A 15,820-nucleotide genomic window follows, 5' to 3' on the forward strand; every position below is an offset into this window, starting at 1 on the left:
TTTGAGGTGACTCCACATCACATCTAGCCAGATAGAGTTGATAATTTCCTGCCCAAAAACTGTCCAAGAAATGCCTAAATGCACACAAAGCACACAACAAACACCAGCAGCAACAGGGAAATGGCGTATGAGTACTGTTCAAGGTCTTTTAAATGATACTAACATCATAAACTGAAAAACTAATTGAAATAAACTAATAATTATCAAAAATAATAATTGTCACAGACACTAAAAAAAACTAAATAAAGTAATAATTCACAAAATAATAACATTTTCCTGCCCAAAAAGGATTGAAAAAAAAAAGCACCTAACTTCTTACAAAACTTAAACTTAAGACTCACTTAAGACAAACTAAGCTCAGGCGGCCGAGTTCGGACACTTACCCAAGAACATTACCGTCCTGGAAGGAGAAAGCGTGGTTTTGAGGTGACTCCACATCACATCTAGCCAGATAGAGTTGATGATTTCCTGCCCAAAAACTGTCCAAGAAATGCCTAAATGTACAGAAAACACAACAAACACCATCAGCAACAGGGAAATGGCATACGAGTACTGTTCAAGGTCTTTTTAAACGGTACTAATAACATAAATTGAAAAACTAATTTAAATAAAATAATAATTAGCAAAAAAAAATGAGTGTCACAGTCACTAAAAAAGCTAAATAAAGTAATAATTCCCAAAATAATAACATTGTCTTGCCCAAAAAGGATTGAAAAACACACCTAAATGCTTACAAAACTAAAACGTAAGACTAAAACTAAGCTCAGGCGGCTGAGTTCGGACACTTGCCCAACAACATTACCGTCCTGGAAGGAGAGAGTGAGGTGACTCCGCACCACATCTTGCCAGAAAGAGTTGATGATTTCCTGCCCAAAAACTGTCCAAGAAATGCCTAAATGCACACAAAGCACACAACAAACACCAGCAGCAACAGGGAAATGGCGTATGAGTACTGTTCAAGGTCATTTTAAATGATACTAAGTTCATAAACTGAAAAATTAATTGAAATAACAATTAGCAAAAATAATAATTGTCACAGTCACTGAAAAACTGAAATTAAGTAATAACTCCCAAAACAATAAAATTTTCCTACCCAAAAATGATTAAAAAACAACTAAATGCTTACTAAACTAAAACTAAGCTCGAGTTCGGACACTTGCCCGTCAACATTACTGTCCGGAAGGAGAGAGCATTGTGAGGTGACTCCACATCAAAACTTGCCAGATAGAGTTGATGATTTCCTGCCCAAAAACTGTCCAAGAAATGCCTAAATGCACACAAAGCACACAACAAACACCAGCAGCAACAGGGAAATGGCGTATGAGTACTGTTCAAGGTAATTTTAATGAAACTATTGCACAATAGTGAAAATAGAATGAAAAATTCACAATGAATTAAAAAATTTAACAAAACAAAACTAACAACAGTCAGTGAAACACTAGCCGAAATAAAATATTAATTGTTTTTCAGTCCAAAAAAACTGTCAAAACAATCACAAAACTAAGACTAAGACATTTTTCCTTAACTGAAATAAATCTAAAAATTCACAGGAAATGAAAAAGTAAAACTAACAACACTGAAAAACTGATATGATGTAATAGTTAGTAAGAAATATAAATCATTATCCAGTCCTAACAAATGTCCAAAAACCACCTAAACGCTCACAAACTAAAAGGCTGCTGAGTTCAGGCACTTGCCCGACAACATTACCGTCCTGGAAGGAAAGAGTGTGGTTTTGAGGTGACTCCGCATCACACCTTGCCAGATAGACTGAAATAAAATAATAATTGTTTTTCAATCCACAAAAACTGCCAAAACACTCATAAAAATAAAACTATTTGTCAAAAACATTTTTGTTAACTGAACTAAAATAAATGCACAATGAATGAAAAAGTAAAGCTGAAAACACTGAAAAACAGAAATAAAGTAATCATTCGCTAAAAATAGTAACTGTTTTCCAGCCCCCAAAAAACAGCTGAATGCTTACAAAACTAAGACTAAAACGAAGCTCAGGTGGCTGGGTTCGGACACTTGCCTGATAACATTACCGTCCTGGAAGGAGAGAGTGTGGTTCTGAGGTGACTCCACAATGCACCTGCAGTGTAGCCAGACAGAGGTGATGGTTTCCTGTGCAAAAACTGTCCAAGAAATGCCTAAATGCACACAAAGCACACGACTAACACCAGCAGCAACAGGAAAATGACAGATGAGTACTGTCATTTTATTCAAACTCAGACTAGAACTTTTGGTCAATAGTACAATTAAAATACAATTAAAAACTCACAATAAATGAACAAGTCAAACAAAACGAAACTAACAACAGTCACTGAAAAATTACCTAAAATAAAATCATAATTAGCAAAAACAATAATTGTCTTCCAGTGCCAAAAATATGCCAAAACACTCACAAAACTTAAACTTAGAATGAAACTACAGCTACAGTGTTGGTCTAAAACATTTTCTTTATTAGAAAATAAACAAAGTTCTCAATAAATTAAAAGTAAACCGAACAACAGTCACTGAAAAACTAAAATAAATTAATATTTAGCAAAAATAATCATCATTTCTCACCTCAAAAACGTCTAAAATCACCTAAGAGTTTACAAAATTAAGACTAAAACTAAAGATCTAAAAACATTTGTCTGCTAAAATAGAATTTAAAATTCACAATAAAAAACTGAAACTAAAAGTCAATGATAAAAATGAGCAAAAATAACTTGCATTTATCACCTTAAAGAGCCCATATTATACATGAAATAGAGTCATATCCTGGTTGTAAGGGTCTCCAACAACAGTCTAATATGCATGCAAGGTCAAAAAACACTTTCATGGTCTTATAATCTGCATTTATTTTTAGCTAATTATCCCAGCGACTCCTGTATGAATCGTCCAGTGATTCATTTGTTCCCAAACCCCTCCTTAGCGCGGAGCTAATCTGCGCTGATTGGACCGATGACAGTCTGTCGCGATTGGTCGACTGCCTTCAGTCAGAGAGGGAAATGGCCAATAGCTAATCAGCAATTTAAAAAGTAATCACAGTTCATACACGCTCCATAGTGTAGACGTGGATTTTAGCTGCCACACTATGGCGAGTGGATAGTGCCACGGATAACCGAACGAAGGAGACAGTCGTGTACTCGCCATACCACACACACACAAAAACACACACACACCTCCGGATGACAACGCTCCCGCTTCCGCCTGCACCCGCCAGGTTTTAGCCTGAGAACCCGCTCCGTTTTCTGCCTGCCGCGCCCGGTCCCGCTAGAGCGGAGAACACAACCAAAAATCACCCAGTATACAGTCCAGACAGCCAAGCTGTCCAAAGCTCGTTCGTTCGTTCGCTCTCTCTCTCTCTCTCTCTCTCGCTCTCTCTCATACGCGCGCGTGCGCACTAACACACACACAAGCACCACGCAGACTCTCTCTTTCTAATTCGCATAGCAATATCCGTGATATTGCTAGACAGCCCGCTCCCGTCCCAAATTAAACCCGTTACCGACCGCTCCTGCGATTTATTCGGAAATTTATTCCCGCGGCTGTCCCCGCGCCAGATTTCTGCGGCGCGGGAATAAATTTCCGAATAAATCGCGGGAGCAGAACTCTAGCACGGAGCTCCATAAACAAAGCAGCACGCGTCGCGTTTTTAACGTGACTTTGCACGCGATAAGATAATATATCCAGTTAACCTGATACAGTACACGCGGTTACAAGTAACAAATCACAACTAAATACATTTGCAAGCTAGAGTAAACGAGGCAACAACTTTAACCGCACGTACTTACACTTGAGAAATGGAAGAAACCCATCCTGACGTCCATCAGTTACTCTTTACTGATCCTTCCTTTAACAAACTCAGATGAAGTATTCTTTGTAGCATGTAGCTTCCAGAAGTTTCCAACTGCTTGGTTATAATGCTGATGTTTCATCTTTGGGTAGAGACTCAATATAATGTCCATCTGCAGTGTTACTTCAATCGACCGGCATGTTTGTGTGCGTGTGTTTGTGGGTGTGCGTGTGTTTGTGGGTGTGTGTGTGTGTCTGGGTTTCTGCGTCAGAGGGCGGGGCCTCAGGTTTGAAATCTCCCGGGTTTGCGCGTGCACGTGAATAACTTGGTTTCGTTCGTACGTCATGGCGAAACACCTAATGAGTCGGTATCAAGGCGACTCGTTTGAAGCACTATGAGTCGACTCTTTTATAGATGAATCAACAGTTTTAAACACTGTATTCTTACAGATTTAAGCCTTAGCTGGATACTTCACTTCACTTAGAGCTGTGTTACACACTACATGGAGGGGAATTTTCAAAAACCCATAATATGGGCTCTTTAAAATGTCTAAAATCACCTAAGAGTTAACAAAACTAAGACTAAAAATAAAGATCTAAAAACATTTCTGCCAAAATAGAATTTAAAATTCACAATAAATAAATATGAAACTAACAGTCAATGAAAGGAAATAAAAATCAGCAAAAATAACTTGCATTTTTCCAGACCAAAACTGTCCATAAATGCCTAAACACATACAAACTGCACAAAATTCATTCATTCATTCATTTTCTTTCCAGTTTAGTCCCTTTATTAATCTGGGGTCACCACAGCGGAATGAGCCGCCAACTTATCAAGCATATGTTTTACGCAGCAGATGCCCTTCCAGCTGCAACCCATCTCTGGGATACATCCATACACACTCATACACTAAGGACAATTTAGCCTACCCAATTCACCTGTAATACATGTCTTTGGACTGTGGGGGAAAACCGGAGCACCCAGAGGAAACCCACGCCATCATGGGGAGAACATGCAAACTCCACACAGAAACGCCAACTGACCCAGTCGAGGCTCGAACCAGCAACCTTCTTGCTGTAAGGTGACAGCACTCCCCACTGCGCCACTGCATATTGCACAAAATAATAAATACATTTTATTTCAGTTTGATTAGTATTTTTCCTATTTGCTTCGGGAAAACTGACAAATATTTAAAAAATTACACGATAGTTCTTCCCAATTCTGATGCTCAGTTTGAACTGCATCAGATCATCTTGATCATGTCTACATGCCTAAATGCATTGAGTTGCTGCCATGTGATTGGCTGATTAGAAATTTGCGTTAACGATAAATATGGACAGGTGTATCTAATAAAGTGGCCGGTGAGTGTAAATTACATACAGTAGCAATCACATTAATATGTGACCAAACTATGAACAATACATTATGATATATGTTTATATGTGTGAAGGTTAGTCAATGAAAATAAATACGGTCAATGTTATTAGCTAATGTTTTAGACTTTTTTTAATATTTTAATTTCACTCTCATGTGTGAGTCAGTTTCCAGGCAGAAATGGTTTGCCTTCAGTCTATCAGCCAGCAATTGAACTCGTGAACCTTCAGTCAGGGGTTCATATTCTCAAAAGCACCATATTATTATTCCACACAACTGCTCCGGGAATGGGAATTGATGTGATATCACAGTTTGATACGCTGAAAGTCAAAGCTGACATGAATGTGAGTGATATTTAAGCCTTATTGTGTCACGATTTCCGAATATAAAGAGCAGAACAGAGCAGTGACATCTAGAGGTGAACTGCATTCACTGCACGTGGTGTTTATTTAGCGACAGCAACTTTTATTCCTTATTTATCTTGCCGTTTTTGATGCTGCTTCCTACATCTGCTTCTCAGACATGCTGTTAAACGCTGGCGATACTTGATGCAAAGAATCGACCAGGCTCAGAACTGCATTTGTGCATTATTTACAAATGCCAGCAGGCAAAAGATGCGATTATGAGCAGTGAAGTGAATGTGTTCTGACAGACTTCAGCTAACTGCATCTCCAGCACTGTGTTGTGTTCGTATGGCAGGGTTTTTCATTTGAAATGCTTTCAGTCATCTTTATCACTGTCAGCTTTTGCAAAGTCTCTTTTGAAACTCAATTAGTCACTGTGTAGAGAAGCTTTTGGGCTTCTACTGACAAAACCACTCAAATCCGACTGTTTAATTAGCAATCTGGTGACTGGATGCAAATGATGCTTATATTATGCGCCATAATCTCTAAGTTTACTGCCACATTTATAGCCTCCGATCTTTACTTTGTAAATATGTGGTCAGAAAAAGAGAAAATATCCAGTGAGCGGCAGTTCTGTGGGCGCAAAGGGCTTGTTGATGCCAGAGGTCAGAGGAGAATGGCCAGACTGGTTCCAGCTGATAGAAAGGCAACAGTAACTCAAATAAGCACTCGTTACAACTGAGCTCTGCAGAAGAGCATCTCTGAACACACAACACGTCCAACCTTGAGGCAGATGGGCTACAGCAGCAGAAGACCACACCGGGTGCCGCTCCTGTCAGCTAAGAACAGGAAACTGTGGATACTATTCACACAGGCTCACCAAAATCGGTCAATAGAAGATTGGAAAAAACGTTGCCTGCTCTGATGAGTCTCGATTTCTGCTGCAACATTGGGATGGTAGGGTCAGAATTTGGCATCAACAATGCTAACATGCAACCCGGGCTTATTGTGGAAACGTAGTCTTGCGGACGTTTCTGGAGATCGCAGAATACGTCCCGGCGGGTACGTACGGCTGCAGTTTTTGTTTTTGCGAATCCGCGAGAGGCCGCTGTTGTGCGCTTTTTCGCATCTCAAACGCCTCACGCGAGCGCAGTTCGCGCCCGTGCTGTTCTCACGTGAACCCACCAGAGGCCGCTGTCCGACTGACCGGATGATTGACTGCGCGACCGGCCAATCGGCTGACCCGCCCTCCTCCTTCCCTGAACCCAACCAATTTTACCCAACCGCTTCCCTAAACCCGAGCGACAGTTTACAAAAGCTGTCCTAAAAAAAGAAAAGCCCTGATTTTTTTTTTCTACCGCATTTTCGGATTTCACTGAATTTACCTGCCAGGACGTATTCCGCTGTTTCCAGAAACGTCCGCGGGACTAAGTTTTCAGAATGAGCTTGGGTTGCTAACATGGGAAAACATGCAAACTTCACACAGAAATGCCAACTGGCCCAGCTGGGACTCGAACCAGCAACCTTCTTACTGTGAGATGACAGTGCTAACGACCATGAGTCACCATGCCACCTGAGGATCAAAGATAAACATAAATGTTGAAATAAAAAATCTAAAATAAAAGCACATCAAATTTGCAGTGTTTTTTTATAGTACTCATATCCAATCTGCACCCACGCAATGTTGCTTCAAAGCATGATCCATATTACCTCATGACAAATAATTTATATAAGTCTAAATGTTCTAAAAGAGGGCTTACTCACTAACAAACGTGAATCACTTTTTGGATGAAGTAAAAAGCTTTTTTTTTTTTTTGAGGGCAGATCTCCAGAGCAATATAAAAAAATTGCATCCTCCGCAAAGCGTACAGTGCCAGCCAAAGATTTGAACACGACTGCCAGGACATTGGGACAAAAGCTTTTTATGGGTTCATTCAAAGCCATCTTTTCATTGTTAACCGTTTTATTGCCATGAATTGAATAAAGCACATTTAAAACCCTGAAGCAAACGAGTGGTGGTTTATCCATGTTTGTAGACCATTTGTACGTGTATAAATCCTTTCTGGTGCAATTTTTAGGTTCTGGTGTAATCACTCCCTCTTTAATTTAGATTGTTTGTTTTTTTTCTGACTCTCTACGGTCTTGAAGCAATCAGCACTGGTCTGATTAGTCGTGTAATGAGCTGGTTAATGATCCAGACCTTATGAGCGAGTTGTGACGATTACAAAAGAAACATTCACACAGAAAGTTTCACGCAGTTTCACTAGTGCTCGATTTGTGACATTATAGTAATTGGCCTTAAAACTTAATCTGGAAATGACTTGTTCTTATTTAAAGGAACAGAATTTTTTAAGTGAAAAAAGTGGAGTGTTCCTTTAAAACAAGTGAAATAAGGCTTTGGGTAATTGACGAACAGTCTAAAAATGACAAATTTTGCTGTTTTAAAGAAATATTAAGGTCAAAAAACACTTTCTTTTATGCCAATGTAACGGAGGCCAGCTAGTAGGTGCTGTAGGTGCACTCCTCTGACCTCTAAAGGTGCTCTATCGACGAACGCTAGGGGTCATGGTCTTTAGCTTCCTTGTTAGAGCAACCGACTCCCATGCGGAAGGTCGCCGGTTCGATACCAGCTCGAAGCGGGTTGGGTGGCGTAGGACTAGCAGGGTTACATTGGTGCCGTGACCCAGATGGGAGTGAGGTATATGGGGGTGAGTGTAGCAAAGACCAGCCAGTAGGTGCTCTGCAGGTAAACCTCACTCCTCTGACCTCTAAAGGTGCTCTAGAGACAGATGCGAGAGGCCATCGTCTTTAGCCTTCTTGGTAGAGCAACCAACTCTTGCCGGTTGCCGGTTTGATACCAGCTTGGAGCGGGTTGGGTGGCATAAGACCGGCGGGAGTTCAGACCCCATGATTTTCAAAGTAGTGGCAGGGGTATTCCTAACCCAGCAGACACTGGACGTCTACATGACGTAAGATTGACGTTGTACCCGAAGTCGTGGAATGATGCATTTTGTTTGGAAATTAAAATCGGGTTGACATCAGAACTCAACGTCAGGCTGACTCCAACGCAACCTAAAAACAACCAAATATCACCGTCTAATAACGTTACAGCTTGACTTTGTGTGAATGTTACCACTTTGTCTATCAGATGTTGGGTTTTGGTTGCCATACCTGACAAATAAATGTCAGTATTTGACGTCAATATGACGTTGGTTTAAGATGTTCGCTCGACGTTGGATTTTGGTCACTTTCTAACGCAACCTAAAATGAACCAAATATCAAATGTCACTTTACGTCTTTATTGAACATTAAAATAACTTTGTCCTTAGACACTGGTGACCTAAATCTAACCTAATATTAACGTCTTATGTCCTTTTGTGTCTGCTGGGAAGGTATTCATGAGATTTTCTGCATACTTATGCCAACTGTTATAAAGCAAGACAAGACAATCACAGCAAGAAGGTCGCTGGTTCGAGCCTCGGCTGGGTCAGTTGGGATTTCTGTGTGGAGTTTGCATGTTCTCCCCGTGTTTGCATGGGATTCCTCCAGGTGCTCCGGTTTTCCAAACAAGTCCAAAGACATGTTGAATTGGGTAAGCTAAAATTATCCATAGTGGATGTGTTTGAATGAAAGTGTGTGAGTGTTTCCCAGTGATAGGTTGCGGCTGGAAGGGCATCGGCTGCGTAAAACATGTGCTGGATAAGTTGGCGGTTCATTCCACTGTGGCGACCACTGATTAAAAAAGGGACAAAGCCAAAAAAAACTGAATGAATGAATAATAATGACATGAATTAATACATCATAACTTGTATTTATCTTTGTCATGACAGCTTGACATTATAAGACAACATAACTTGTTATAAATCTGTCATAAACATGATCATATTATACTGATCATGGCTAGTATAATTGTGTCTTGAATTTTAGAACCGCATCATTGAAAACCACTACAGGGGTACAAACTGAATTTGTCATGAAAAATTAAAATGACACCATTTTAATTTATCCTCCTCCTCCACCCGCATCCTCCACACTTACTACTGATGACTTTGCTACATTCTTCTGCACCAAAACTGCAAAAATCAGTGCTCAATTTGCTGCACCTACAACAAACACGCAAGATACAACACCAACACCACACACACTCACCTCTTTTTCTCAGCTCTCTGAGTCTGAGGTGTCCAAACTTGTGCTATCTAGCCATGCAACCACCTGTCCACTCGATCCCATTCCCTCTCATCTCTTGCAAGCCATCTCTCCTGCAGTCATACCAACACTGACTCACATAATTAACACATCTCTTGACTCTGGTTTATTCCCCACTACATTTAAGCAGGCTAGGGTAACCCCACTGCTAAAGAAACCCAACCTGGACCATACGCTACTTGAAAACTACAGACCAGTATCCCTGCTTCCATTCATGGCCAAGATTCTGGAGAAAGTAGTGTTCAATCAAGTCCTGGACTTTCTTACTCAAAACAATCTCATGGACAACAAGCAATCCGGCTTTAAGAAAGGCCACTCAACTGAGACTGCCCTGCTCTCGGTCGTGGAGGATCTCAGACTGGCTAAAGCAGACTCTAAATCATCAGTCCTCATTTTGCTGGACTTGTCAGCTGCTTTTGACACTGTCAACCACCAGATCCTGCTATCTACGCTTGAGTCACTGGGCGTTGCGGGCACTGTTATACAATGGTTCAGATCTTACCTCTCTGACAGGTCATTCAGGGTGTCTTGGAGGGGAGAGGTGTCCAACCTACAGCATCTAAACACTGGGGTACCTCAAGGCTCTGTTCTTGGGCCACTTCTCTTCTCCATCTACACATCATCTCTAGGACCAGTCATCCAGAGACATGGATTCTCCTACCACTGCTATGCTGATGATACCCAGCTATACCTCTCTTTTCATCCTGATGATCCCTCGGTTCCAGCTCGTATCTCAGCCTGCCTGTTGGATATTTCACACTGGATGAAAGATCATCATCTTCAGCTGAACCTCGCAAAAACGGAAATGCTTGTAGTTTCTGCCAACCCGACTCTACACCATAACTTTTCAATCCAGATGGATGGGGCAACCATTACTGCATCCAAAATGGTGAAAAGCCTTGGAGTAACGATTGATGACCAACTAAACTTCTCTGACCACATTTCTAGAACTGCTCGATTGTGCAGATTTGCACTCTATAACATCAGAAAGATCCGACCCTTCTTATCTGAACATGCAGCTCAACTCCTTGTTCAAGCTCTTGTTCTCTCCAAACTGGATTACTGCAACTCTCTACTAGCTGGGCTTCCAGCTAACTCTATCAAGCCTCTTCAACTGCTCCAGAATGCAGCAGCACGAGTTGTCTTCAATGAACCTAAACGAGCACATGTCACTCCGCTGCTAGTCCGTTTGCACTGGCTGCCAGTTGCTGCTCGCATCAAATTCAAAACTCTGATGTTTGCCTACAAAGTGACTTCTGGCCTAGCACCTTCTTATCTGCTCTCACTTCTGCAGATCTATGTGCCCTCCAGAAACTTGCGTTCTGTGAATGAACGTCGCCTCGTGGTTCCATCCCAAAGAGGGAAAAAATCACTTTCGCGAACGCTCACGCTCAATCTGCCCAGTTGGTGGAATGAACTCCCTAACTGCATCAGAACAGCAGAGTCACTCGCTATTTTCAAGAAACGACTAAAAACTCAACTATTTAGTCTCCACTTCACTTCCTAATCTGCAATTGCCTATTTGAATATCACACTAACTGTACAAAAAAAAAAAAGAAAAAAAAAAACTACTAACACTTCCCTTCTTAGACTTTACAGACCTGAAACTTGCCTTTAGTACTTATTCATTGTTGCTCTTAGTTGTGTAAATTGCTTCCTTGTCCTCATTTGTATGTCGCTTTGGATAAAAGCGTCTGCTAAATGACTAAATGTAAATGTAAAAATCATAAATATATATGATATTACAAACAAGATTACCACTCTTCAGTGTCAGTGTATCTGTGTTTGTACTTGGTGAACAGTGGGAAATTGACATTTTTATTTTTCAGTATCGATTGACACCGAAGTCTGATTTTGACACTGGAGCGTTTAAAAGCCACATCTATCAGTTGATCCATCAATGAGCAGACACTGTATATGAGATGTCCACTAGCTGTTTACAAGTGTCATCAGCTCATTTATGTCATTTTAAATGCAAAGATGACATTGTTTGAGATGTCTTTGTTATGACAACTTGACATAATAAAAGACATCAATCTGTCTTTTTCTTTGTCAAAATTGCAAACATAACTTTTCATAAATCTGTCATAAACATGATTGTCATAAGGCCATTATAATTGTCATGAATTGTATAGCCGCATCATTGAAAATCAAATTGGATTTGTCAATAAAATCCCATTAATGTCATTAAAAATGTTAATGACACAATCAAAAATTGTATGACATTACATATACCACAGTTGGGTCATCGGATTACCACTCTTCATTGTTCATGTATCTATGTTTGTACTTAGTGAACAGTGGGAAATTAACATTTTTAATATTTCAGTATAGATTTGTACTGATGTGTATAATTTTGAAATCCCTTAATACAGATACAAGGACACTGGAACATTTGAAAGCCACATCTATCAGTTGATCTATCAATGAGCACATATATAAGTGGTACTCTTGCTGGAAATGGACATTTGTCAACTTCAGTATCGATAGTTACTTAAGTCGATGCTTTTGACAAACCTTGTTTCATGGCAGCCCATAAAGACCACTGTAAACTAGAAGTATACAAGTGTGTTACAAACCTGTGTATTAGGGCTGCACAATATGAGTGAATCTTCAATAGTCACATCGCAGGATCTGCAATGTCAAATTGGGATTATAGTTACCAGCCACCAAAGTTCAGAAAAGAAAAAACAAGTTTAACCCTAATAGAGTGAAAGATTTTCCTTTGGATGTGTGTTAAGACCTATTTGACTGTGTTATATTTCAAGCAAACTTAATAGTAAGTTAGAATAAGTATAAATATAATAAAAAATAAGTTATAAAGTTCGAAGCTTTAACAAAGATTAATTGTGTTAATTATAAACTATACAGTGTTATTTTACATATGATTATTCAATTTCTGTACCTGGATACTGTTAGATTTCACAGAAAGCCATTAAAGCATGTTTTTTTTCATCTGCATCTGTTCAGTTGTATTAATCTTTGTTTATTAAATTTAATGCAGATGCTCTCCTACAACATCCCAATTAATCTTTCCAAGTAGAGTTATAAGTTGTCTTTTATTCATTAATTTTCCTTTAGCTTAGTCCCTTATTTATCAGGGTCGCCACAGCGGAATGAACCACCAACTATTCCGGCATATGTTTTACATAGTGGATGCTCTTTTAGTTGCAACCAAGTACTGGGAAACACCCATACACTCTTACTAAGGGCTTACATTGAGCCACAAAGCAGTGATCTTATGACATTTTTCTACAGGAGGAAAACGCAAATAACGTCCAAACACTTCAGATAGAGTCTGTGTTAGTGAATGCAAGGCTGTTGATGAAATCCAGCATAACACTGTCTGAAAACGCATCAGATGACTGTTCTAGAGCCTACAGCTTATCAATCGGTCAGATTCTGGAGTGCATTACAGCTCTAAAGAAAAATATAAATGATAAATTATCTGAAATAAAACAAATACATTTATAGAGATGGTGTATAAGTATGTAACTTTATTCACATGGGAGCCCACGTGAATGGTTTCCGAGGACAATTAAGTGCACACAGCATCCCATATCATCTGATAATTGTAAGAAATAAGTCCAAAAGGCAACTGACTGTAAAGCCACATAAAACAAAACAAAAATACGATGAGTATTCCGAGTTCAGCAGCTAATCAGCCGGAGTCAGCTAAAGTGATGGCGACCAGCAAGACCTAGCTGTCACTCAAGTGGCCACGCCCTTAGTTATGCAAACTTAATATAACCTAATATAAAGGAAACGGATGAGTTATAAAAACATTCATCCCCCTCGCAGTTGTCATGAAGGGTAGTATTAGCTATATGAACCACAATCGTTCTTTGTACCAGGCTGTAAACAGCTTTTTTTCTGCTGTAAAGTTGGCCATTCTAACAGTGGGCTCAATTGAAATTTGCTCTATTATGAAGCCAGGACTAGCAGAATTTCGATGAATTGGAGTTTCAGTTACTTCCGTATTGGCTTCCTGAGGGAGAGCGGGAGGTTGCTGCTTGGTTTTGACACATTAAAGCAGTAGTTCTCAACTGGTTTGGCCATGGGACCCACATTTTTACATGGTCATCAAGCTACGACCCAAATTTTTATAGGAACTATAATACATATTTTAGGAATTATGATTCATTTGTATTTTTTTGATAACATACACAGGTAGCGGCAGACTGTCAGGGTTGGTGAGGGGAAAGGAGCGAGGACTCAAGTGCAGGAAAATGGGGAATTTATTAAATTATAAACATAAAATAAAATGCAAAATAAACTACCCCGAGGGGGAAAACATTAACAAAACAAATACATACACATACAAACAGGACTGGGCAGACTGGCAAGGATGAGGACTGGAAACACAACAGGACAAGACTTCATACAACGACATGTGATGACGACACATGGCACAGGACAGCAAATGTGAGGGGTTTATAAACTGTAGAAAATTAACACAAACAGGTGAACACAATTAACTAATAATGGGTTAACAAGGAGGGTGGGATTGACAATAGATGGGAGAGCGCATGACACAGAGAGACAACACAAGCCATGCGCTCACATAAAACAGGACAAGAACATGCAGCCAATGAGAGAACTCATTAACCGCTTGTTCATGACAAGACAAGCACAACACTGAAGCACACGACAAAAGCACGTGACCACAATGTAAACACAGAGCCACGTGCTTTGACAAGAGACGCAAGACACGATAGATAAACACCTTACTGTGCGCTCACACATAAGCAACGCGCATGCTTCATCTCAGCGCCAACCAAAACTGAAACCAACTAGACGGAGGCGCCGAGAATAAAGCAGCGCGATGCTGACAGAACAAACACAAACACTAGTACAAGAGCGCGCCCACGACGGCGTGCGCGCACACAGAGACAGAAACAGGACCAGACATGGGTAGTGTCAGAGCTCTGCCACCAAAACAAGAATTTACAAGACCAGAGTGGCAGAACCCTGACACAGATAAATCATAAGAAAATCACCAAGACTTACTAATAAACAATATTTTACTGCTGTCATTTAACAAAATGTATCAAATTACAGAAATATTACACAGTAAAAATGTCAAATACTGTAAACAGTGGTTAGGGTGAGGAAAAGTTAAGTTACCATTAACTAAACTGAACTATTTCTAAAACATTAACACTGATCCGGTTGAACTGAACAAACCAGAAAATTAAAGTAAAATGATTAAAGTAATCATAACCATTTTTATAATAATCACCAGTTATTTGTTTTTCTGCTTTTGTGTGGGCTTCCTTGGCCTTGGCTACACGGTGAGCACAGTAAGATGTACAGCGTGCCTGTACTTGTTTTGACCATGAAGATGTTAGGCACTTTTGGGATGACCTCAGCTATTGGAGTCAACTTTGAAAATAGTCCACAGGTTTGTCCTTGCAAATGGGATGTTTGGTTTCTAAATGTCGTTTTAATTTAGTAGGTTTCATGCTCTCTTGTGAGAGCTCCTCACTACATATGACACACTGAGGTTTTAAGCCTTTTTTGTCGTCAGTATATGTAAATCCACACTTTACATATTCGGGGTTGTACTTGCACTGAAATTACACTGTCAACAGTGCGGTTGTCGCACGCGCATTTCAAAATAAAAGTCCAATATAAGCAAAATAAGATAAAATTTAACTTTAGATCACACACTCCGCGACCCACTGAAAACGTTCCCGCGACCCACTTTCGGGTCACGACCCACCAGTTGAGAAACACTGCATTAAAGTATGTTGCTACGAAATAACTACATAGGATTTGTTTTTTTTTTGTTTTTTTTTTGTGTGTGTGTGGCCCAATCGGGCCATTAGAAATAATCATTAGTGGTTAGACCTGTTTATGTCTAAAATATAATTCATAATGGTTTTTAAAGGGCCTTAAAAAGTCTTAAATTTGACTTGATGTAACCTGCAGAACCCCCAGTTGTGAAAACGGAGCACCCAGAGGAAACCCACACCAACACAGGGAGAACATGCAAACTCCACATGAAAATGCCAACTGACCCAGCCTGGTCTCAAACCAGTGACCTTCTTGCTGTGAGGCAACAGTGCTAACTACTGAGCCGAGCTACTGTGCCGGCTATATAAGT

General features: G+C 40.0%; 1 protein-coding gene across 4 annotated transcripts in view; it reads left to right on the forward strand.

The window, feature by feature from the left end:
- iglon5 (IgLON family member 5) overlaps nucleotides 1-15,820 on the forward strand; it is a 390,249-nt gene that overhangs the window by 307,914 nt on the left and 66,515 nt on the right. Inside the window, exon 1 of one of the 4 annotated variants that reach the window (XM_087285732.1) lies at nucleotides 361-426. The gene's annotated coding sequence lies outside the window, so the exon portion shown is untranslated. 4 annotated transcript variants of the gene reach the window in all.

This window comes from Danio rerio, chromosome 16, assembly GCF_052040795.2.
Source record: "Danio rerio strain M-AB ecotype USA chromosome 16, GRCz13ab, whole genome shotgun sequence".
NCBI lineage: Eukaryota > Metazoa > Chordata > Actinopteri > Cypriniformes > Danionidae > Danio > Danio rerio.